This window comes from Amblyomma maculatum, chromosome 10, assembly GCF_055883805.1.
Source record: "Amblyomma maculatum isolate TAMU_Amacu chromosome 10, ASM5588380v1, whole genome shotgun sequence".
Classification (NCBI taxonomy): Eukaryota; Metazoa; Arthropoda; class Arachnida; order Ixodida; family Ixodidae; genus Amblyomma; species Amblyomma maculatum.
In genome coordinates this window covers 82,925,392-82,951,693 of record NC_139353.1, presented here as the reverse complement: position 1 = coordinate 82,951,693, position 26,302 = coordinate 82,925,392, and the positions used below count along the sequence as shown (strand labels likewise).

The window sequence follows — 26,302 nt, the reverse complement described above, 5'->3', positions numbered from 1 at the left end:
TGGAAGTGATGACATTTCAATTACGTCAATGCAGGCATAAGTGTCCTGATATTTCTTTTACGGATACCATGTTTTGTGGATGTTATGTCTTAGTTTTATCTTTTAACCTTAGTGTTTTAGAGGCTGCAAGCTTTCAACGGGATGAGAGGTCAAGTCACCAGCATAATGTCCTGCTTGGGGAGCAAAATACAGTTTTGTGTCATTTTGCACGTGTGGCAATTTTTCAATATTTGTTTTTCAGCATACCGAGAAACCGCTCTGGCCCGATATTATTTGTTCCCTCATAAACAAGACAACGTGCGATAATAATCCACAGCCGCTGATAATGATCCGCTGGCGTGCCCTGAACGCGCTCGGAAATGAAAATAAACACGTGGCAGTGGTTTTCGAACGACCACGAATGAAGCCACCGAAAATATTGGTCTTTACACCTCATGCTCGAATGCCCACCTTTTTGTTCCACGTCATACAGCGTGATGGTATACGCGGCCGTTAAGCCGACGCACGTCCTGACGCTCTGATGGGGCGCTGGAGCATGGTTTACACTAGCTCGTCCGAGCGCCGATGCTGATAATTAAATGTCTTACGCAGATTCTTTGTCCATGATTAACCCGTTGCACCTCCCCTACCATCGGAAGATAATACGGTTGGTTGGTTTGTGGGGTTTAACGTCCCAAAGCGACTTAGGCTATGAGAGACGCATTAGTGAAGGACTCCGGAAATTTCGACCACGTGGGGTTCTTTAACGTGCACTGACATCGCACAGCACACGGGCGCCTTGCGTTTTGCCTCCACCGAAAAGCTGCCGCCGAGGCCGGGATTCGATCCCGCGTCCTTGGGAACAGTAGTCGAGCGCCGTAACCACTGCGCCACCGCGGCGGGTGGGGGGGGGGGGGCGCAGTGGTTACGGCGCTCGACTACTGTTCCCAAGGACGCGGGAGATGATACGATGTAGAGAAAATGTGAATAGTATAAGCAATGGTCCGCAGTAGAAATGTCGCGGGTCCCTACTCTAAGGGTCGACACAGTCATTCCCTTCTCCAGTGCCGTCACCATACAACAGAAGTGCCGCAAAAGGAAAGGAGCGCTGGGCATTGGTGCCGGTGGGTCATCCTATGTGTAGTTGGGGCTCGGAACATGTTCCGACATGTGGCAAGAGTAAACATTAGGGCGCACTCCCTAAAGTCTCCGGGTGCATGGATCTTTGCTCCTCTGCAAATGGGCGGTGACCAGGTCTTACAATGGGATTTCTTGAAACGAGACACTGAGTATTAGTCTGCTCAAGCCCATATTCTGCTCTAGAAGATCACGTGTTGTAAACCGACCTGTGAACCGAACTGCAAGCTGCACCAAAGACCAAAGGCTACAGGGGCAAAGCAAGCGGCCGGAGCAGCCACTGTATTTTTCCGTCACTTAATTCCTGAAAAAAAAGGGTTTAAAGATTTTTTCGCAAGAAGTATGCAAAACCCAAACATTTCTACCTAGTAGAAGTACTCGCTCAAAAAGGGGATATCAAATTTCAGTTTGGATGACAGTAATGAGCTATGGAATTTACCCCACAGTAAGCAAATGGTCCCCAGATGGACAAAATTTATTTGTCAGCAAGCACTAATCCGGAAGTTGATAGCTAAGAAAAATCTTCTAAGGCTTGTAAGTACAAAACTCATGCAACAGTAGTAACAGTAGCAACAGAATAGAGGAAGAAAGATCCGTATGAACGCAGCAGATTGGGACCGAAGGATTTCTCGTGGGATGAAATACGGAACCTACGAACTATCCGCTGCCGATGACCCCGCACATTTAACGACCACTCTATCATTGTATGCACTGAAGTGGCTGTCATCAACTTCTAAACACAAAGCAATACCAAAAGCAGACAATACTAAACACACGATTTTGTTCCTCTACACGGTTTAAGTACCTTAAAACACTGCTCACTTACGAAGTCGCTCATTATATAATTTACCGTGATAAAGTTGTATGTCCCATTCCTCGGGAAATCTGGCACGGTGTCAGTCTTCTGAGCGACAAAACTACGAGGACACTGCAGAATCTCCACTGGAGAAAAGCGGAAGCCTGAGCGCCGTTCACTGCGCTCATGTTGGCGCCATACCTGGAAAGGCGGCTGTAGAGGAGGGTTAGGCTTTGCTGGGTGCAAGGCGATGATGTTTCGACTGATGTAAGCTAGTCGCTTAATTTCGATGGCTCTAATTTACATCTTCATAATTACTCATGTGTGAGGTGCAAAACGAATATTCGTGAATTGTTTTTAGTGTGGCGGATATGGTGGGTCGAGAGCGATCCTGTTCACGTGCCTGCCCAGCGATACATGTCTCCACGTGCGAAAAAGGCTTGGAAGGTGACGACAGCGAAGAGTAGCCAGTACGAAGAATGGTCGCTTCGAACGTGTCTTTCAAGCGTGGCATTCGCCCCCTTGGTTTGGCTGCATTAATCCCGGCTACACGTCTGCTGCTAATGTCAAGTTCCTAGGGCCATTAGTGGCGGTCCACGGGCGCGCCTTCTTGTGAACCACTCCATGCCTACATAACCTGTGTCCCATTTAACGCTGTCTTCAAGGCAACGCCAGCGACGCATCGCAGTCCTCCAATCCGCGTACTCTCCGTTTGCATGGCATCCATCCTTCACCTGGGACGCTCATGAACTGCATAGTGAACCCTTTCATTTATCCTCTAATGATGTACACGTGTGTAGTTTGTTGCTTTTTTGGGGTTCCATTTCTTAATCAACTCCAAGGGTACAACAGCAATAGCACTGTTTACCCTTAAGTGATAAACATTGCTTCGTCGTTTCTTGTTTGAGCTATTGTTTCACCCGAACTTGCACATGATAGCGTTTCCTTTTGTATTTGCAGACGTGTTTCAAATTCACGACACATTCGCGTCCTCCAGAAGACGAAACGATAGAATTTTGATAGAAATATTTGATACGTATACGATGAGCACACTAAACGATTCGATTAGTTAGGCAAATATTTGTGATTGAGGGATGCCAGCTGCGTTCATGGGTTGCCGCTGAGAAGGAACAGAAACGAGGGCACGCAAATGAAAGCGTAGCAGCGGGAAGCGAAGCTCTGATTAAGGCCCGCTGAAGCTGGTGGATGTGATCAAGAATCCGCGCCGGACCCTCAGCAGCAGCTAGCCCACGCTAGTTGGTTTCTCCTTTTGATGATCGCAGCGATAATTTGGATGCATCCCTCTAGCGGTTTCAGCGTAACGCCCCAAGGTACAGCTGGCCCAAGGAAGCGTCGGTTACAGCCTGGGGATACTCCCCGTGTGCTCGGTCGATTATCTCGAACCAATTTAATGGATCATGATAAGGTGAAACTAGCCCTGCTCCGACATTTTAGGTTCACCGCAGAAAGATATCGCGAAATGTTTCGTGAAAATAAGCCACATGATAAAGAAACAGGCAAACAATACGCGGTCCTCATCTGAGTCTTTTTGATCGGGGGTTTGAGATGTCGGGTACGGCTGCAATGCTCAATGATTTGAGTGGCTTCATTGTGGCTTAACAGTTTATAAGCAACTCTACGCGATATAACGAATTTCCTTCAGGGAAGAGAGTGCAAGACGCTGGATAAACTGGCTGAGGCTACAAAATATTTCCAGGAGGCCCATTGACAAAAAAACTGCTCTTCGTTCAAAACCGCGTTCGAAGTGGACGCCAAGAGAAATAGGAGGTTCCATCAATGAGACCGTCAGCATGGTGCCTAATTTCTAAGCAACCTGGATATAGTGCTGCTGACTGTCGCTCTGAGCCAAACCAGCGTTAATGTCATTATTGTCGAGAGGCAGTGCATGATGTAAGTACCTGCTTATTGAATCACGAAAACAAGAAGCAATCGACCTGTTGTGTTCAGCGAGGAAATGTTGCACCTAAAATGTTGCCCACAAAAGCGTGTAGTAATGAACCGGCTGATTATGACTTGGTGGAGGAACGTCTGAAATAGGGCTGTAGACGCGCAAAACATGCCTGTCCTAGCAGGAGAGCTGGGAGGCTTGCCCGTACAGGTGTTACGGTCCACCGGATACAATAGGGTTATCTTGCGGAGGGCCATGGTCCCTGACACAGCTCTCGCTGGCTCGAGATCCACGGTGCTTCCTGCTGATGGCAGTACCCTACTCAAAACTTCTGTATCAATTTCATACCGGATTGGATATGCCAGCTTATTGTCAAGGCTTGGCCGACATGAATCAGCGCGCAGCTCTGATTCCGGAATTTCTGTATGGCTTGCGGCCCTCGTTTCTAAAAAAAAAAAAAACACGTGACGCCAGGCTAGCGTAAACATACTAAGCTATAAAATAATGTGGCTACGCGAGAAAAAAGAAAAAAGAAAGATGGTAAAATTTGAGAAAGAAAGCACTGGAAGCATAAGCCGGGATTCGAACTTCGACCCTGATGCTCCACAACAGTTACGTTAACCACTACACTAGGACCTCCTTTATTTATTGCCAAGCTTTAATTGAGCTCAAAATGCATCAAAATACATCGCAGAAAAAAAAAATCTTCAGCACCATGTCTTTGACGCGATAAAAATTTTCTTAGCGCAAACAAGGGTTGTAACCTTGGTAACCAGTCCGAGGCACACGTTTGAGATATTCAAAACCTCTAATAAACCTATAAATACCTTCACGAAATCACATGCGTGCCGGCCGGACATAAATATCACATTGATACTCAGCCATTCGTTAGCGCCATATACAATTGAGGCCCACGAGGATAACCAGATCTAAATTGCAACCATCTTCATTATGTGTTGGCAAAAGTCTAATTCCATGCGAACTGTGTGATAACTACTTTTCAATAGTCCTTTGCAGCATGTCTTCCCAAAAATAAACAACTTTCCGGCAGAGCAAAAATACGTGATCTATTGTTTCTGGTTTTTTTACAGAAGAGGTAGTTGGATTCCCATGGTAGGAAAGAGCCACCTTTTTCTTGGAAACACTTTGCAGACAATGGCCAGTGTGCAGCTTGAATAAGAAACGTTTTGTTGCCGGTAGGACATGCATCTTCTTTTTCTTCTTCAAAGCGTTATTGCTTTGGCCCCCAGAGTATAAAACCCTGTACGTGGGCTCCGAAAGAAGGTGTCACATACGTTTCTGTGCAATGCTTGTCGCTTAACACTGCTTAGGTAATCCATTGAAATTCAGGTAGTCAGAAATCTCACACGAAGACCACGTCTTAAAATGCAGACGCATATTCCTTTCGTCATATACACCGTTCCGATAACAAAATCGATTAAGGCACGCCAAAGGCTGACTTGGCGCATGGTGCTCAAAAAAAAAAAAAAAGAAAGGATCTTGATGTTAATGAGAAACGTGAAGCTGTTTACCATCTGGTGTACGAACAAGTACGTAAATCCCAGACTCCTCTTCCCCCTCCCCCATACATTGACGCGCCTGAGCAAACTCATCCGAATCGGCCACTTCCACTTGGAGGCCCAAATAGAGGCTGCAAGAACGTGATGTAGCTTCTACACGTTTTTCCGCGAGCACTACAGCTGTTGCAGCCCGTACCAGACATTGGTTATCAAAAAAGAAAGAAAATGTTGCAGACTGTTGCTCCAGGAAACATAAAAAGAAGCGTGGTTTTTCATTCAGCATCTTTTTCCTTTGTTTCTTTAACCAGCGATTGCCAAAAGGTTCCGTACTAATGTAGAATCCCACAGGGCTTGTAGCCCGTATTACATTGGTACATTGGCAAGATCTTCTACGATTAATGACCATTCGTGTGTCAAAACGCCTGGCCCTTTCCACAATTAACCAAAAATCGTGTAATCTTACGCGATTTATCGTATCCACTATTCTGCAAATGTTGTCTCTATTTCCAAAGAAAACCGCCACCTCATCAGTATATAAGCCAGCAGCTTTAATTAAAGCAGCCTGCCAACGATAGACATAAATTGCATCTATCTGTATTATGCTTAAACACAAGGTTTCTACATAAATACGAAACAAAAGAGTATTGTGAAAGAAGGCCAGGTCCAGACAGCAAGGTCGTGAAGGCAAGGCAAGGTATGCCGTGTCAGTTTAATCTGGAGAAAACCCAAGCGCGCGCCGGAGCCGGCGCCGCGGGACGATGATGATGGTATGTACAAGAGGAAGACAAAGATCATGGTATGTACAAATGAAAGAAGATCCGTGGAGGGCTCACACAATCTGCCCGGGGGGTCGGAAGCGGCCAGCCTGGCCGCTCCTAACCAACCGATGTACCGCGGCGCACAAACGGCTTCAAGCGAGATACATGAACAATTTCAGTTCCACGGTGGCGTCGGTCAGCTGGGGAATCAACAGGTGTGACTTGGTAGTTTACTGGGGAAGTTTGGTTGATTACCTTGTGGGGACCAAGATAGCGGTGCTGAAATTTATCACTAAGGACAGGGGTGCGCAGCGGTGTATACAGCAGTACTTCGTCACCAGGACGAAAAGAGACCACGCGATGTTTCGAATCGTAGCGACTCTTGCGGTCCTGCTGGCACGCTTCTGTGTTGAGACGGGCAAGATGACGGCATCTGGCCACATGGGATAAGAACTGGGCTGGTAATGATGAGTAGTAGTCGGGCGTAGAGAAGAAGGAAGTGTCGAGGATTGTAGTGGGAGGACGGCCGAAAACGAGGAAAAATGGGGAGTAACCGGTAGTCGGTTGTACTGCAGTATTATAGGCGAATGTGACGAATGGTAGAACAGTATCCCAATTTTGATGATCCGGTGTGATGTACATGGATAGCATATCCGATAGGGTGCGGTGAAATCGCTCAGTCAGACCGTTAATCTGGAGATGGAGCTTGAGGTTGTCTTATGGAGGGTGGATGACGCACGAAGAACTTCGGATACGACTGTCGATAAGAAGGCCGTCCCGCGGTCACTTAGAAGCACCCGAGGAGCGCCATGACGCAATACAATTGACCGCAAAAAGAAATTAGCTACCTCTTCAGCGGAACCAGTCGGTACAGGGGCGGTCTCAGCGTAGCGTGTAAGGTGGTCGACAGCTGTTATAATCCAATGGTTACCCCCATTGGAGAGAGGTAGGGGACCATATAAGTCGATGCCGACTACGTCGAATGGTGTGGCGGGACAGGGAGGGGGTTGTAGGAGACCAGCGGGGGAAGAAGTCGGCCGCTTGCGACGTTGGCGCAGGTGGCAGGAAGCAACGTATTTAGCTACGGTGGTAGACAGGCCAGGCCAGAAGAATCGTCTTTTCACGCGGTCGTATGTTTTGTTAAAACCAAGGTGACCTGCGGTAGCGTCATCGTGGAAAGCTGCTAGTATACGTGGGCGAAGCACACGCGGTACGACTGGGAGCCAGAGAGTTCCATCAGGATAATACACGTAGCGGCGTAGTATGCCATCTTCAAGCTTGAAATTGCGAAGCTGTCGGCGAAGCCTAGCGTTGGGTGGGCTCGAAGCGCCGATAAGGCGGTCGATGATGGGCCGACAGTAGGCATCAGCTAATTGCTGTGAGCGGAGAGCGTGCTTGTTCTCAGAGTCGTCAAAAGAAACTGCAGTGATATACGTCGGTGGAAGCGATGATCGGCTGTGGTCAGAGGTGGAAATGCATTGTGAAGAAAAACAGCAGGCTGAATCTGAAACCGGGCAGCGAGAAAGAGCGTCGGCGTCTTGGTGTTGGCGGCCCGATTTATAAACGAAGTCGAAATGGTATTCTTGCAGGCGTAGAATCCAACGGCCAAGTCTGCCTGTCAAATTTTTCAGTGAAGATAACCAGCAAAGAGCATGGTGATCGGTCACAACTGTGAAATGCCGACCATACAGGTAAGGGCGAAACTTTTGAACAGCCCAGACGACGGCGAGACATTCCTGCTCGGTAATGGTGTAGTTTTTCTCAGCTGGAGTCATGGTCCGACTGGCGAAGGCAATCACTTTCTCACGTGAAGTTGCATCGCGCTGCAGAAGTACAGCGCCAAGACCGTGACCACTGGCATCAGTGTGCAGGATGGTAGGAGCGCTGTCGCTGAAGTGGCCAAGAACTGGATCTGATGTGAGGGCGTGCTTTAGGTCATTAAAAGCAGTGTTGCACTGTTCAGTCCACACGAAAGGGCTGCGCGCTTTAAGTAGTTCATGAAGTGGCGCAGCAATAGTTGCAAAATGTCTTATAAATCGCCGGAAATAGGACGCCAGGCCGAGGAAACTGCGCAAATCTGTAGTCCGTTGCGGACGAGGAAAGTTCAAGACCGCGGTTATTTTTTCAGGGTCTGGGCGAATGCCGTCATGGCTAACCAGATGTCCTAATATTTTAATTTCCTTCTCTGCAAAGTGGCACTTCTTGGTGTTGAGCTGAAGGCCCGCTGAAGCAAGACACGTGAGGACTTCATTCAGGCGCGTGAGATGGTCGGTAAATGTTGACGAAAAGATAACAATGTCATCCAAGTAACATAAACAGGTTCTCCATTTGAGGCCACGGAGTGCAGTATCGATCATTCTTTCAAATGTTGCGGGTGCGTTACAAAGGCCGAAGGGCATAACATTAAACTCGTAAAGTCCGTCAGGAGTTGCGAAAGCGGTTTTTTCTTTGTCGTCCTCATACATAGGTATTTGCCAATAACCTGAGCGGAGGTCCAAGGTCGAGAAATATTCGGCACCTTGGAGAGAGTCAAGGGCGTCATCAATACGCGGCATCGGGTAGACGTCTTTGCGGGTAATTTTGTTGAGTGCGCGATAATCAACACAAAATCGTACCGATCCGTCCTTTTTTTTTAACTAATACTACTGGGGAGGACCATGGGCTTGTTGATGGACGAATAATATCGCGACGGAGCATGTCATTGACATTTTCTTCAATTACTTTTCGTTCCGAGAGAGAAACCCGATAAGGTCGTCGGCGTACAATTGAGTTACCTTCGGTAAGGATGCGGTGATGTGCAACACTAGTCCGTCCCAGTGGTGGGGAAGTGGCATCAAAAATGGCTTGGTGGGCTTGAAGCAATTGCAGCAATTCTTGACGTTGGTTTGGCATGAGGTTCGGATTGATTGTCTTCGACAGCATGGAAAGAGAGACTTGCGATGAATCGCGTTGCGGAGGTAGCGGGGCAGTGAGCACCATCATGGATATAGGGTGAGCATCCACTATGCATGGCAGGGAAGTTCCTTTAGTCAGCACGAGGGATTCACGGGAAGTGTTCGTGGCAGCTACTATTGCTGAGCTGCTGCGGAATCGTACAAGACTTGATGGGAAGGCGATTCCACGTGCAAGATGACGATGATGTGGTGCGATGAGTACATCCCCGTCACTGATGTGTTCGGAAGGAACGGTAATAAGTGTTTCGCACTGTGGAGGCAATACAGTATCATCTGCGGCAATGAGGAAATGATGCCGTGCAGAAATGTCAGATGAACAATCACTGTCTGTCATATGGATGACACGGTCGCCACAAGAAATTAACGCTGAAGTGGTTGACAAAAAATCCCATCCAAAAATCATCAAATGCGCACACGGTGACAGCACAGCAAACTGCACATGGTGGCGGACGCCGTCTATAACAACTCGAACTGTACACTTTGCTGAAGGGTGCAGAGGGACGCCATTTGCTCCACGAAGTTCAGGTCCATCATATGGTGTCGTTACTTTCCGCAAACGGTGGCACAAATCAGCATGAATAACAGAAAGTGCAGCTCCTGTGTCAATCAAAGCTTCGACCGGTAATCCTTCAGCTAAAACGGAAATCATATTATACGGGCGACGAGGAGGACTTTTTGTAAGTTCGCAAAGTGCAGTTTCTCCTCCGGAAACTGCATCGCTTAGTTTTCCGAATTCCGGAAAGGAACAGTTGTTGCTGGTCGAAGTGGCGAAATAGAGCGGCGGTATGGGGAAGGGGACCGGCGTCGGGATACATGAGCCCCACTTGGTTCAGACGAGGATACCGGCGGTGGAGAGAATCGACGAGGTTGACTGGGAATTTGTCGTCGCTGATAATATGCAGGTGTGTCACTTTCGAAGGCGTCATAACCACGTCGCTCGTTCTGAATGCGACGGCGACAAAAGCGAGATATATGTCCTCGAATTCCACAATAATAGCACACTAGGCGAGAGGGGCGCCAAGGTGCGTAATAGGGTGGCGTCGGTTGAGCCGTCGTCATGGCATTGATGTGGTTGTAGGGTGGTGCTTGGGGTGGGGGAACAAAAGGAGGAGGGGATGCAGCGACGTGAGCGTAAGTCGGTGCTGGGTGAGGTGCAGGAGGATCAGGTGTGACAGGGTGGTTGATAGTGGCCAACTCTTCTTTAATGATGTGGCGGAGGCAGCCGTCATTAGGAGGAGACGAATGATCGCACCCGTGTCGGCAGAAAGGGCTGAGAGCTTGGAGCTCCTCGCGGCTTATCGCTCGAATCACGGCTCGTAGTTCGAGGTCAGAAGAAGTCGGGGCAGTAGTGAAGCTGGGCTGCAATCGGGAGGACTGTAGCTGGTCGAGGCGTTGGCAGGTCGTTATAATGGAATCAACAATTGATGGATTTTGGGCAACTAGGGTGTTATATGCCATTGAATTGATTCCCTTCAAGACATGGTGTACACGTTCAGATTCCGGCATACTGGGACTGATACGCCGACAGAGTGACAGCACGGCCTCTATGTATGACGCATAGGACTCATCGGGACCTTGACGGCGGGTAGTGAGCTTGTTCCTTGCGATCTCCGTCCGAACAGCCGGGTCAGCGAAGTACTGTCGGAACTGCTGCTTGAAGGTGGGCCAGTTTGTGGTGTGGGGCTCGCGGTTAATAAACCAATTTCTGGCGACCTCAATAAGATAGAAAGATACGTTCAGAAATTTCAAAGCATCATCCCACCGGTTGTAGGCACTGCAGCGTTCATAAGTGTCAAGCCAGTCATCGACGTCTTCGTCGCGACGACCAGCGAACAGCGGCGGGTCGCGTTGTCGTGTGGGCACCATCGGAGGCCGCGGTGTAGCCGAGGTAGAGGGTCCGGCCGGGTCGGGACTGCTCTCGGTTGACATGACGATGGTAGTGGTTAAACGGCGACCGGAACGTAGCTCCAGCGAGAGGCAGGGCACAAGGCAGCAAGGGGATCTAATTTCACCTCCACCACTTGTGAAAGAAGGCCAGGTCCAGACAGCAAGGTCGTGAAGGCAAGGCAAGGTATGCCGTGTCAGCGTTTAATCTGGAGAAAACCCAAGCGCGCGCCGGAGCCGGCGCCGCGGGACGATGATGATGGTATGTACAAGAGGAAGACAAAGATCATGGTATGTACAAATGAAAGAAGATCCGTGGAGGGCTCACAGTATTAAGGTACAACCCTGGGGAACCGAACATTGCACACTTATGGAGCCTCCAAATATTTGTTTACTATAACCTGGTAGTGCAAATATGGTAAGCCAGGGCATCCCCTTTTTATTAGCAGAACCAAGGTTATTCTAATTCGAGGTACAGAATAGCAGTTTGTGCGGCACACAATCAAACGCCTTTTCCAAATTGAGCTCAAGAACTGTGACCCGGGCGCAATCATGCGTCACAACACCCATGCATGCATGCATGCCCTGTGAATGTTTTCAAAAACCGTGCGGCCCTTAACCCCGAATAATATCAAGTATTATCTTCTGCAGTTTTGCTGCAAGCACCTACATGTAAATTTTCTAATCTACCTTTGTTAGTGCGATAGGCCTCAGGATGACAACTGTCTGAGTGTTTCTATTTATTGTTTTCGGTACGAGCACAGTGTGAGACAAAGCCTATGATGCTGTCAACGCATGCAATGCACGCGCCTTATTGAATGCCGCTTTCAAGAGCGATGCTATTTGTCTTAAATGCTTTATAAACAGTCATGCTCAGGCCATTCTGGCCCGACGACTTCCCGGATTTCAATTATCAATAGCCCTTTACACCTTTCACTCATTGATTGGCAGGTCTAAAATTGCTTTGAGTTAGCCATCTATACGTGGCATAGCCCCTAAGAGCAAGTGTTTAAATTTAACCATGTTGACCTGCCGAGAAGCGAAGAGCGTTTTTAAGTATCCAAAAGCGCCTGTCAATGTTTGGCCCAAAGAAACCGACAAAAGTGTCCTGTGATGCATCAAAAAATGGAATTGCCTCGGCTTTGTTGCAGCGTCATAGCAATTCGGGTTTCCAGGAATTGCTATGACGCAGCAACAAAGGTGCGGCAATTCCATTCTGTTATGCATCACAAAACACCTTTGTCGGTTTCCTTGGGTCAAACATTGACAGGAACAGTTGTTTGCTCATACTATTGCATATCAGTTTCCCTTTCACTCCCATAGCTATCTGTCCATTCGGAAACTGCGTCTTGTCTAGCAGGCTTCTGAGAACAGTCGCGCTTTGTGCCAGCGCAGGTAAAAATTTTCCAAATTAGTTTACAACCCGAGCATTCGCAGAAATCCCGAGTTTTCAGAAGGGGCGCGCATTTCCAACATACTTTTCACTGGTGAAGGGCTTTGATTTATACCTTCTGCACTGATAACATCCCCTAAGAACTCAATTTCTTGAACGTTAACTGTGCACTTCCCAAGATTATTCCGAGCTGCTTGCAGCGCTGACTGACGGCATTCATCATGCTCCTGCCGGGAGGTAACCCAGACTAGTATGTCGTCCACGTATACTTTCAAGCCAGTAAGCGATTTAAAATTTCGTTCATTGTTTTTTGAAACGCTCACGATTTCGATGAAATACAGAAAGGCATTTGTAAAAAAAAAACATATCGACCGAACGGGGTTCAAAAGTACAAATTCTGTAAGCTTCTTCGTGGAATGGGATCTGATTAAACCCCGAGTTTGCGTCAAGTCTTCAGAACACTGCTGCGCCCGCTATCTCGGATTCTATACCTTCTGGCCTTGGCATTTCGTAGTGTTCACGCTTAATGCATTCCTTCATCTTTCAAGGGTGCATACACACTCGGATATGGCAGTCTTTTTTTTTGCGAACGATAACAAGACGACTCACCCGGTCTGTGGCTTGTGTTACCTTGACGATAATCCCAGCCTTTTCCATGCGTTTTATTTATAGCCGAAGCGGTTGTCATAGAGCCAGAGGTGGCCTTTGATGTGGTTGTATAGTGACGGAACTGAACTAGCACCAGCTCTGTTATTCGAGGGGACAACTAGAAGGAAACGACCAACGGTGGATGTCTTGGTTTCGGCCGCAGAGTTCTGTGTAACCTATATATCACCCCGTACCATCTCAACTGCTCAAGAAACTCTTTTTCATTCCAATAATTCACAAAACTCCACCTTTTATACATTGCCCCTGGGGGACCTATAACGTAAGGAATGGAAATGAACTACTTTTATCGGGATAAGAACGCTCAGCCATTGTCCGTAAAAATTTCCGCTGCCTCCTGTGGTGTTCACCTTGTTCATATAAACTTCCTCAAGCTAGGCTCGTACCTTTTTTTGCATCACCCGTAGCATTGCTAACAGTTGGATGCAATCCACAGCGTTACCATGCGGCACAATCGTATATATGTTACACTGACACGCTGCATTCTTTATCTTCCCTCTGCGCTGATCACGAGCGTGTGCCTCCTCGAGGCGAAGAAACTGAAGTTCTTCTGTTGAAGCGGGCCTGCTAGTTTTTCTGCCGCACTGTGACTTCTGTAACTCCTGTGTCCCGCGGTGACTTCTGATCAGAGACTGCACACCGTGACATCTGGTGGAGGTGCGGGGTAACACAACCCATGCTCCGAACACCTCCAACCAGCCGAGACTCCAGCCCTCAAGGATCTCCTACCATCGAGATTACGCCTACCCATCAGAGTAGCCGACGGTTTCGAGGTCTTGATCCCGAATTCGCGCCTCTACAATTTTCTCGTACTGCGAGGCGGCCACCATCTTCTCCAGCACCACCTTCGGAGACAACACAACCACCCGCAATGACGCACGTAGACACCACTGCCCCCTCTTTCGTGTTGCAGCAGCCGCGGGAGATACCCGTCTTCCAAGCCTTTCCCGGCGACGACCCGGAAGACTGGCTAGATAAATTTGAGCGAGTAGCCCAGTACAATCTCTGGGGCGACGACCAGAAACTGCAGCATGTAGTTTTTTCGCTCGACGGTGCAGCTCATACATGGTTTGAAAATCATGAGACTACTATCACAACGTGGAGTTCCTTCAAGGACCAGTTCCTGCAAGCTTTCACCACCGTTTTTCGCAAAGAACGCGCCGAGCTGCTCCTACAGACGAGAGTTCAGCTCCCTAACGAGAGCGTCCTCGTTTACTTCGAGGACATGACGAGGCTATTCCGTCGCGCTGATCCAAACATGTCCGAAGAAAAAAACTTCGCTATCTCATGATGGGAATTAAGGAACAGATCTTCGTTGGATTAGTGCGATGTCCCCCAAGACCATCGGGGAATTTGTATCCGAGGCCACTACCATTGAGAGGGCTCTAGAGATGCGATCTAAGCACTACGAGCGGCCGTCCATCCCTATTGCTGCCGCCGTCGCGGACACTGGTAGCACTGACGTGCTCCGCGAGACCATACGGGCCGTCGTACGCGAGGAGCTGCAAAAACTATTTTCGACGGCAGCACCCCCTCAAGTATCCAGCCTTTCTCAGATGGTTCGGGAAGAGGTCAACCAGGCACTCAATCTACCCGAGCCGCTCCCGCCAATGCCACCACAGGCCATGACCTACGCCGCAGTCACTCGTCGTGCCTGTCCACCTCCCAGTCAGCACCAAGCAGCCCCTGCATACACTCGTCAAGCACCTCCCGCTCGAATTTCTCAGGTGCGTCCACGCAAAAGCGACATCTGGCGCACTCGCGATAATCGCCCGCTGTGCTTCCACTGTGGCGAAGCTGGTCACCTGTTCCGCGATTGCTATTACCGACGAATGGGTCTGCCGGGATTTAGCGCCGACACGCGAAAGCCGCAGCGTGGTGAACGGCCCCCTGCCATCGATGCGTACTTGGCTGAATCATCCGGAACGCTCTATGACTACTCGCGGTCGCTTTCACCGCGCCAATACTTCTCGCAGACACGTGGTAATGCCGGCCTGACGCGGGTCCGCTCCCCTAGCCCCATCGGGAAAACTAGACGCGGCAACCTTTGGAGGGAAGGTTGCTCACCGACGAAATTCTCAAGCTCCTCCACCGCTGCAAGCGGATGGTCACTCCATTTCACGACGATACGACGCGCCCCACAATGATCCGCTGCCTCGGCGCTCCAGTTCTCCGACGACACGAAATCAGCTAGTACCACACCGCAGCCGTGACCGGACCCCGCGACGTTCCGGCAACCCCACAGCCGTAACCGCCGACCTGAACATTTCAGTGGACGGAACCGACGTGACAGCGTTGTGGATACCGGCGCCGATTATTCTGGGATGAGTGGGCCTTTCGCCGCCACTCTGAAAAAAGTGACTACACCCTTTACAGGCCCACAAATTCGTACTGCCGGAGGCCACTTGATAACGCCGACCGGTACCTGCACTTTTAGGGTAACAGTGCAAGAAGAAACGTATTTAGCAACCTTCGTCGTACTTGTCCAGTGTTCCCGTGACGTCATCCTTGGCATGGATTTCTTAGCAGAGAATAGAGCCGTTATCGACCTGCAGACTAAGTCAGTGACCTTATCGACTGAGAACGCAATACACAGTGCTTCAGAACGACCGACAGCACTGCACATCCTTGATGATCACGTCACTATTCCGCCCCGTTCCAGTGTGATGACGTCTGTGGCTGCGAATACACTGCGAAACTTTGAAGGTGTCGTGGAGAGCAAACAGATCTTACTTTTCGAACGCAGTCTTGCTGTAGCCAGAGGAGTCGTTCGCCTCGAAGACGGCAAAGCAGATGTCCTACTCACAAATTTTGGCGGTGAGCACCAGCATTTAAGCACGGGGACTGTAGTGGCCCATATTTGCGGTATCACGCATGTTCGAAAAGCCTCTGGGCTTGCGGCGCTGTCATTGACCGAGATGGAGAGGCCTACCACTGATTTACACTTCGACATTAACCCTTCGCTTTCTCAACTGCAGCATCGCCAAGTGAACCAGCTCCTCCAGCGCTATCGGGCGACCTTCTCCAACTCTTCACGTGTTGGCAGAACCGATCTCGCAAAGCATCGCATTATTACGGATGATACCGTGCCACCTCTCAGACAGTCACCTTACCGAGTGTGTCCGACTAAACGCGCCGCTATCAGTCGCCAAGTGAAAGAGATGCTTCGCGACGATGTCATCCAGCCCTCGCGAAGTCCATGGGCTGCACCTGTCGTTCTTGTGAAGAAAAAGGATGGTACGCTGAGGTTTTGTGTGGATTACCGCCGGCTAAACAAAGTTACAAAGAAAGACGTCTATCCCCTGCCACGCATCGACGATGCTCTGGATCGTCTCTGCTCCGCGAGATATTTCTCTTCAATGGACTTGAAATCCGGATACTGGCAAATAAAGGTAGATTAGAGGGACCGCTAGAAAACGGCGTTTATTACTCCGGATGGGCTCTACGAGTTCAAGGCTATGCCCTTTGGTGTCTGCTCTGCGCCGGCTACTTTATAACGGCTTATGGACCCCGTACTTGCAGATCTCAAGTGGCAGACATGTTTCGTTTACCTTGCTGACGTTGTGGTCTTCGCTCCAACGTTCGAGGAGCACCTTCGGCGCCTTGAAACTGTTTTGCAAGCCATAACATCCTCTGGCCTTACGCTAAAGAACGAGAAGTGTCATTTTGCTTATACGGAGCTCAAGTTCTTGGGGCACGTCGTAAGCCACGCTGGTGTCCTGCCGGATCCAGAGAAAACCACAGCTATTGCCAACTTCCCTCCGCCCCAAGACCAGAAAGCTCTTCGACGATTTCTTGGCTTATGTGCCTACTACCGGCGCTACGTCAAAGATTTCGCTCGACTCGCCGAGCCCCTAACACGTCTGACATAGACAGACACGCCTTTCACTTGGGACGCATCACAGGAACAAGCATTTAAAGAGCTTCAATGCCGCCTACAAACACCTCCCATATTGGCTCACTTCGACGAAAACGCCGACACGGAGCTTCACACCGATGCAAGCAACATAGGCCTGGGCGCCGTTCTAGTTCAAATCCAGGGCGGCCAAGAACGTGTAATCGCTTACGCCAGTCGCTGTCTATCTGAAGCGGAATCGAACTATTCTGCAACAGAGAAAGAATGTCTAGCCATTGTGTGGGCGACGTCGAAATTCCGGCCATACCTTTACGGGAAACCATTCAAGTTAGTGACTGACCACCATGCCCTATGTTGGCTTGCAACCCTAAAGGACCCTTCAACCCGTCTTGTAAGATGGAGTCTACGATTACAGGAATTCGACATAACTGTCATGTACAAATCTGGCCGTCAGCATTCGGACGCCGACTGCCTCTCACGTGCCCCTGTAGATCCCCCCGCAGATGAAATTCCTGATGAGGCCATACTGTTAAATGCCATCAGCACTGAGTGCCTCGCTGAAAGACAATCTGCAGATCCCGAACTTCGGCACATCATGGACTATCTAAACGGTGCATGTACAACCGCTCCGAGAGCTTTCAAGCGTGCTCTGTCATCGTTATGTGTGCGCAATGGTGTCCTCATGAAGAAAAACTTTTCCGCCAGCCAAACGCCGTACCTGATTGTTGTACCTATGTGTCTACGTGATGAAATCTTACAAGCTTGCCACGATGAGCCAACCTCTGGACATTTGGGAGTCACCCGCACGCTTGCAAGGCTGAAGGAAATGTACTACTGGCGTCGACTTAACTCAGACGTTTCACACTATGTGAAAACGTGTCGAAACTGTCAGCGTCGTAAGGTGCCGCCGACTAAGCCCACCGGACTCTTGAAGCCAATAGACCCACCATCGAGGCCTTTCCAGCAGATTGGCATGGACATGCTGGGACCATTTCACCTTTCACACTCCGGTAACCGGTGGGTCATTATTGCTACGGATTACCTTACACGATACGCGGAAACCTCCGCTCTGCCCAACGGTACTGCCTTAGAGGTTGCAAAGTTTTTCATCAATTGCGTTTTCCTGCGCTATGGCGCACCGGAGATTTTGATTACTGACAGAGGAGCCGCATTTACAGCCGAATTGCTGCAGCAGATTTTAATTCACAGTCATACTGAACACAGGAAGGCGACACCTTACCATCCTCAAACGAACGGCTTGACCGAACGCTTGAACAAAACACTCGCTGACATGCTCTCAATGTACGTCGACGTAGAGCACAAAACGTGGGATGAAGTGCTCCCGTACGTTACCTTTGCATACAATACAGCGGTCCAGGAAACAACGAACATGACACCTTTCCGTCTGGTCCATGGCCGTGAAGTGACCATAATGCTTGATGCCATGTTACCACATCTAGACGACGGCAACCAACAAGCAGATGTTCACACCTTTCTGCACCTCGCCGAAGAGGCCAGTTAGCTGGCCAGGCTGCGAATTCAGAATCAGCAACGCCGCGATGCCCAACGATACAACCTCCGACACCGTGACGCCCGGTACACAGCTGGACACCGTGTCTGGGTTTGGTTTTCTGTACGTCGACGAGGCCTCAGCGAGAAACTGCTGTGTCGTTACTTTGGCCCGTACAAAGTGGTAAGCCAAGTTGGGGACCTAAACTATGAGGTTGTTCCTGATGGATTTAAAACGCTCCACGCTCCCGGACGTGGTCCACGTGGTCCGCCTGAAACCGTATTACGACCGATAGTGTTGACTCTTTCTGTGCGCGAGCAACTGCCCTTCGTGCAATGGTTGTTTCGTTTGTTTGTTTTTATCTCTACCCACACTTCCAGCATCGGGGCGATGCTTCTTGTACCCGGGGGGGGGGGGGGGCAATGACACGCTGCATTCTTTATCTTCCCTCTGCGCTGATCGCGAGCGTGTGCCTCCTCGAGGCGAAGAAACCGACGTTCATCTCCTCGAGGCGAAGAAACTGAAGTTCTTCTGTTGAAGCGGGCCTGCTAGTTTTCCTGCCGCACTGTGACTTCTGTAACTCCTGTGTCCCGCGGTGACTTCTGATCAGAGACTTCACCCCGTGACAATATGAGCAATATCTCAGAACACAGACAAAAAATTCGAAGACACTTTGGCGATTAAAGTAATGAAAGGCGAAAGCCTGAGTGCTGCATTCTGCTACGCGACTGTTGTGCATGTAGCGATGAATGCTGCTACGCGTAAAATGAGCGACTACACTTTCACATCCTGCGAGTTCATTTATTTAGTGATTCTGCTTGGCAGCGAAGAGATCACGCTCCTTCTATCTTGGCAACGTTTACTCATGTGTTTATTTTAGCGGGTGCTTGGCTATAAATAATAATCAGTTACATATTAACACAACTGGCATGAAGTAGTCAATAATGTGTAATTAGTAACTGGTAATTATTATTGATAAAATATTAATTATTAATTCTCACCTGTCACTAATAAGTACGTGTTATTTATTTGCCATATGAATGAGTAAATAGTTATTAGACTCTATTGATTGGTCATTAATTAGTCATTGATCACTGATTGGCATATACCATATCAGGGACGCAATCGCACATACTGTGGTGGTGCGCTATGGTTGGTCGCGACCTCCATGACGTCATCCCGTCTCGAACAATCAGAGCCGCAGCAAAAGCCTGCCACTTTTGCTGACGGCAACGATGAGGCAATAAAGGCTTTCACTTCAATAACACGCAACCAGAAAGAAAGGACGGGAAGGCACAATAGATTAGAGCGCTATTATCTTGTGCCTTCCCGTCCCTTCCTTCTACTTACGCTCTTATTGAAGTCATGATTCGCCAACTGACCCAACGAGGATCAATCAATGAAGGCTTTCGCCTTAAAAACTGAAGATCTCTCCACACGACTACGTTCCCTGTCTATTATCTTCTCTCCAAGCTCTTGCAACCTATAATTCTTGGCGCTATGCTAATATAAAGTTCACCCTTTTTCTGCCCCACTTAGCTCCTGCGGCAAAGCACTATACCGGCGAGGTCCAAGCCTTGTGTCTTCACTTTGCAAGGATAGTGGCATGCAATAAAGTGTGAAGGGAGAACATGTGCCAAACATACAGCTTTTTGTGCTAAGAATATTCCACTAGCCAAGTTCGCATATTTGGCTGCAGCCTACGCGTAAAGGTTTGTTCCTTTTTCCTTTTAGCATAATTACTGCATTTATTCAGCGTACGCAATTCGTTGCCTGGGCACTGCCATGCAATGTCATTACCATTTCTTAGGTTTCTCAGTTGTTCAGAATTCTCAGTCTTCATTTGATATAAATGTACTCGTTGTAATATATATCGTAAAATATGTACCGAAGGCAAGAAAAGATTGGCGCTTTCTTGATTCATTACCCTTCAGATTTCGATGTTATCTCATATTGCAGGCGAAACGTTGCCGGTCTATATAAGAAAGTAGAGGACGAAACTACACGGTCTTGGAGTAAGCTGCTTTGTAAATAGCCTTAGGATACCTAGGTTTTAAAATAATCCAATCAGACTCATGAACTCGTGAACTTAGAGGCTAAGGCAGGCCGCCTAATTAGATATGATAAATTGTTAAAGTTAAAATTTCGGCAACAGCACTTGAGACAGCTAGAGAATAAACACGAGTGTTTCGCATTTATACGGCTCTGCGTGGTTTCGTTCCAAATACGCAATAGTGTAGGCCCGTTTTTTCGTTATTCAGAGCTCCTCCGATTTAAGGGTTAAAGCGCTGAAGCTTAACGCATCGGCTTTACATTGACGCACACCTTTGCACATAGCTATTTGTAGCTGAAAACAGCGCAAATTGATAGTGAGAGGTTCTTTTTTGGCAGGTTGATTTTATGAAGTCGCTGTTTCGAGGGATGCCGGAGTTTTCTCCACGAGATGCTTCTAATTATTTTGACTAAATGATTTTACTACTTGTGAAAGATGGCCTTTGTCAGGTAATCAAAGACGGTACTGTGTGCGACCAGTGGTTTCCCTAATAATGGGAACACTCGAACCTTCGCATCAATTGAATTTATTTTTAATGTAATGTCTGATATTTTTCACCAAGATGTAAAAAGGTACTCGGTATGACACGTTATTTTGGTGCCATGGACACCGGGACGCGACAGGGCCGAATTTCACGCTAATGGGGAATATAAGACGAACATCAGAAATAGCGTTGCTTTGTCAACACTCTTTTGACGTCTTTTCAAAAGAAGCGGTCGAATATGGGTTTTATTTTCTTCCACGTCACCTTTATTTCATTTATAACCTTTGGCTGGACCAGCGATGATTTAAAAAAAATTGCGGCGCCTGGCGTACTAAATTATTGCTAAATTTTTTTACTGCAGAAGAATGCAAATTTTGCCCACACTTACTGCGGCGCTAACTAGCAGTGTGTCCCTCAAATGGTGTATCTATTGGATGTTAGATCTTACATATGAAGCCAACAGTTAATAATGGTTCTAGAGAACGGTCAATCTTGTTCAAAATCCTAGTGCAGGTAGTAAGTCTTCCCCTTGGGAATAATTTTCTTCGCCTTTCGAAACCAGCTCGCGTTTAGTGTTGGCGACGGTGCAGCAAATGTACCTGAACGATAGAAATAAAGAAACTTAGTTTCAAGTCAAGCATTCTTTTTTCAAGCACAGCAATTGTACACATGCATTTTCTGCCTTGAACTTTATTTTCTCTGCAATCTTGATATTTTTACATTGTAGTCATTGTTATAATCCTGGGCTGATTTACAGAGAAAATAGTTGGCGTTCATTTTTTGGTTGCTCAGGATGTAGGCTCCGGCTCCGCATCGGCCAATCGCGCTTGCATCTCCCGTCCTTGCCCGTATGTAGCCATACCAAATGCAGTCACGCCTGGAACGGTGATCAGCATGGCTGCTGCGGAAACCCAAAAAAGCAATCTCTTGCTCGGTATTCTTTGTTGGGATGTTTCTTATATAATATATTATCATATTCTGGCACTTCTTCAGGAAAGACAATTCTAATACCAGAAAGTGCAATCTACAAGGATTAGAGCCAAAAAAGTTTCACAAAAGTTCCCGAATATTATGCGCACTTTGCCGAAAGAGGTTACTGAAGATTGTCGATTTTCTACCTCACTCAGTGCTTGAGATTCATTGCGCTGTCCTGTAAGATGACATTTTAGAAAAGCATTGACACCCAACTTCGCTACTGAGCCGACGTATATTAATTACGATTACTGGCACGACTTCCCGCGCTAAGGCTGTTAAATGTATTGAGGTGCCTTTGCAGTCCTAAACAGAACTAACAAACAAAACAAAAGGGGTACATTATCACAGAAACATGAGAGCTTCGCCGATGGCTTAATAGGCAAAATATTCTATTCAAGCACGAAAAAAAAAACTGCATTTTTTTGGACCGCAGTTTTGAGCTCACTAGCTGTTTAGTGAGTGCGTCGAGTAATACCACAATAATAACGGAGAAACACAAAAGCAATCATAACATTCCTTTTATGCCCTGAGGCAATAAACTTCGCAAAAAAACTGTGCTAATTCGAGTTCACCACACAACTACAAAATCAAGCTAAAGAAGATATCTAAAAACTTTTGTTGATGCGATGAACATTCAACAAGACTTATAGAATATATATGCTTGATTATGAGACTGCCGGTCTTCGACAACTTATGCGGTTCAGCATACTGCAAATCGTGACACTGCACTGTTTCGTTTTTGTGGAGGGGTGGGACAGAGGGTCTTTCATTTATGAATTGGATTCAAAGTGCTATATACCTACTGCGGACAGTCAGAATTAGGTCGCCGCGCACGGCTCGAAAATAATCAAATTAGGTATACATATTATTCATGCAGCAGCCATCAAATCAACTACACCAACCCATGGTGTGCTGCGCAAAAAAACACTAAATGTCGAGCTTTGAAACGCCGTTTGTTCCCATATTCCAGGCGAAACCTAAATTTGACACCATTTGCCGCCATTTTGAGGCCTACAAAACATTTATGCAGTAGTGGGTTTTCCTTAAATATAAGGCAAAAAAGCTCCACTGGAAATCTCCCTGAAATGAACTGGAGCGGTTTTGCAATACCATTGTTTACTGAAGCTTATCGAAGGTCCGCTAGTGCGAAACTGAGGAATTTGTAGACAATGGCTAATTCAAAAGGGTTTACTTTTAAAAATACTAATTTTAATTATGAATACGAATTGCCTATTCGACAGCCGAATGGGGCTGCTGTTTCGAGAGCTATTCTCACAACATTCATTCCGTCCCTTTCTTCCCATGTCAGCCTGCGTCGCCATTGGGTCATCTCCTGTTGATGTAACAAGGTATTGTTTCGAAGCGAGGCTGCGCGTGGGAAACGGAAGGGAAAACCGCCAGCGACTTGGGCAGCAGTACGTGCGTGCGTTTTTCACTGCGGGTTCTCCGGTTATGGACGAGTGGCCACCGCGGTTTATGGGCGCGCGCACCTAGTATGCTTGCTCAAAACCAGGCCCAAAAGGAGTCCGGCGCATGGCTCTGCAGCGCTGATGCTTATGACTCGGGAGAGCCTCGTTTGGCACGTTTCCCCATCACCGCTGGGCAGGGCCGGTGGCGACGCGTATTGAGCGAGGAACAAGCCAACTGTGTCGTCGATATGTGCTCCGCGCATTCCTCATCCTCCCTTTTCTCGTGGCGTGCCCGCTTTGGCAATTTAGTTAGCCGTACTGTCTTTGAGCGCACTTATCTCTGCCGCGAGCTCGTGTGTACTTTTGCCTGATGTGCGCGTCGGTGCGGCCTCGGTCTTGAGTGCTACGGGGGAGCTATGGCTTGTAACGAGGTCTGAATGACCAGTGCAGTGTTTGCAGTGCCGCTTCTCTGTATACATTTGTGCTCATAACCTATGCCTTCATACATTTGGAGTGAAAACGCAGCGGCTTAGTGAATGCTGGCTGCGAACTCGGAATTACTCCTGGACCAGATTGAGATATTAACCTCAAACGAGTAAGCTCCGTAGTAGATTCTATAGCTAGGTTCCATATGTTGGCTACGTACAGTCTTTAATCCTGACTATAAGTACCGTAGGTTATCGAGCAACAAAGGCTGTTCGATATTTAGCGAGATTTATTTCCATGGGGCATACGTAAGTCCGGTGCCCTTCCACATTTTGCCGCTTTGATTGGTTTGCCTTTGCACTGCAAGCGTGGCGGCATGTACGAATGCTTGTCAATGAAAGAAGAAAAGAATAAACAAGTCATATAAACATACCCATAAGAAAAGCAATCAGCATGATGAATCCTCGAAGGCTCGTCATCGCTATCTAAATCTGTAAAAAAAAAAGGAAGAAAAGGTTATTTTTTAGCATTTCACCACTTGTAAATAAATTTCCCTCAGTATTTCCACACAGTTCATGAGTGCAGTTTGTCATCGGTTTCTAGAAATTATTTCCAAAATTTATTTGTCTTACAAGCGTTGAAGTGTGGGTTAGTTGGTAGCACACTGAAATAAACAGCGCGAAGGACGACAACAAAGATGAGAAGGACAAAAAACACAGCGCGGACCGACAACTCATTGTCTGTCCGCTGAGCAAAGCGCCTGCAAAGCGAACTTTCTAATCTTGTTTTACCAGCCTAAAGAGTTCTAAAAAGGCACGATGCAGGAGAAATTCTCGAGCGACTGGAAAACGGGGTTAGAAGAATTTCAGTTGATCATAATTTAGGACCCGTCGCGAAATGCTTTAGAACGTTTTTTAGAACTGAAAATATATTAACTCTATTTCCACGTGCATATATATCAGTGAAATATAGGAGGATTTCACCATGGACCCCGAAAACACTTGCGAAAAATTTCGGAGCAATCGACACAGTTCCTTGCGATGTACCGGCTGTTGTCATTTCTTTAGAATTGAAAGTTGTTCAGAGTTGATAACTTTTCCTCAGTTTGCCAAAAAGCCCTCGATAATTCTTTTGTTGCCGTTTTATTGTGCCATTTCTGTTCACAGAACAAAACTTTCTTGCACAAAAACTTCCAGAGCACAGACAGTCAGCTGTTTTAAGAAACGTTTTTTAGTCTGGAGGAAGCGGTCAACAGTAGAGAAAAGAGTATAGGAAAGTAATATAGACGGACACAACTCACCTAGATGCCAAGAATCGGCGAATGTCACAGAGGGAATGCGAAGCGTTTGTATGGATTGGCTGTATCTACAGTTCCACTTTTATATTCAACAGGCGTGTACAGATATTGTAAAAACAAATGTAAATAAAGAGAATATCTCCATGAGAGACACTCAATGTCATGTTGAGCTCAGCTTTATTAACTCAACGCGATGGATCACATGGAGAGGGTAGAAGTGAGCAGCTGTCTGTCAGTCATTTTTGTCTACTGTAGCTTTAACATTTCAGCCTGGCAATCTACTTTTTCGAAACTTTTTTTTTTTTTCAGAAGGAAAGGCATGAAGGCGACCAGTATTTCAAATAATTTGACAGGGAGTGCGAGATTTAAAAATATATTTTGTTTCGTGTGTTACCGGGTTTCGCGGCGGTATTACCTGCAATATTTAGGGACAGTACTTCTTGACATCCTAAAACTCCCCTTCATTAATAGCCGTTTTATATCCGCTGATTAAAAAATTTGTAATCCTATTTTGTAGAAAAAATCAAACCAGTCTTCCTATGATGCCAAATATAAACAAAAAGAAAGGGCACAAAATGGATCTGAGAAGTGTGTGAGACAGTTTTATCTGAAGGTAGGAGTCTGCTTAGGCCAAACTGAGGTACACTTTACGTGGGCAGCCTAGAACACATACAACACTCTCTCATGGTAGATAGAAGTATTTTTCTGATTTAATGCATAGCCTTTGCAAACTGTAGCTGAGGTCTCTGCATTATAAAAACAGAGTTCATGTTTAAGACAAAATATTAGGGGTCGAATGAGAAGTCATTGATGCCTACTCTTTCTAGAGATAGGTTGAGAACTGCATCATTTTGGCTCCGTTGTCGCTATCGGCTCAGCTGTGTTAACTCTACGCGATGGATCACATGGAAAGGGTAGCAGTGAGCAGCTGTGTGTCAGTCATCGTTGTCTACTGTAGCTTCAGGTTCAGCCAGGCAATCTATTTTTTCCAAACCGTTTAATTTAACAAAAAGACAGGCATGAAGTCGACAATTATTTCAAATCAGTTGACAGGGGGTCTAGGTTTGAAAAATATTTTTTTTTTTTGCCTTACCGGGCTTCGTGGCGGTATTACCTGAAATATATAGGAACAGTACTCCTTGACATCTTAAAATTGCCATTCATTCATTGCCGTTTTGCATCCGCTGATTAAAAATTTGTAATCCAATTTTGTAAAATATACGAAACGCGTCTGCCTATGATGCCAAAAATAAACCTAAAAAAAGCACAAAATAGGTCTGAATAGTGTGTGAGACA

At 47.3% G+C, this 26,302-nt stretch overlaps 1 long non-coding RNA gene across 1 annotated transcript; it reads right to left on the bottom strand.

Moving 5' to 3' along the window:
- Positions 1–21,573: 21,573 nt before the first annotated feature.
- Positions 21,574–25,140, bottom strand: LOC146176888 (uncharacterized). Its single transcript, XR_014701571.1, has 3 exons — positions 25,010–25,140; positions 24,143–24,200; positions 21,574–21,800 (listed from the first exon to the last, which is right to left on the bottom strand). It is a non-coding gene; the product is annotated as an uncharacterized LOC146176888 (long non-coding RNA).
- Between the last annotated feature and the right edge of the window lie 1,162 nt (positions 25,141–26,302).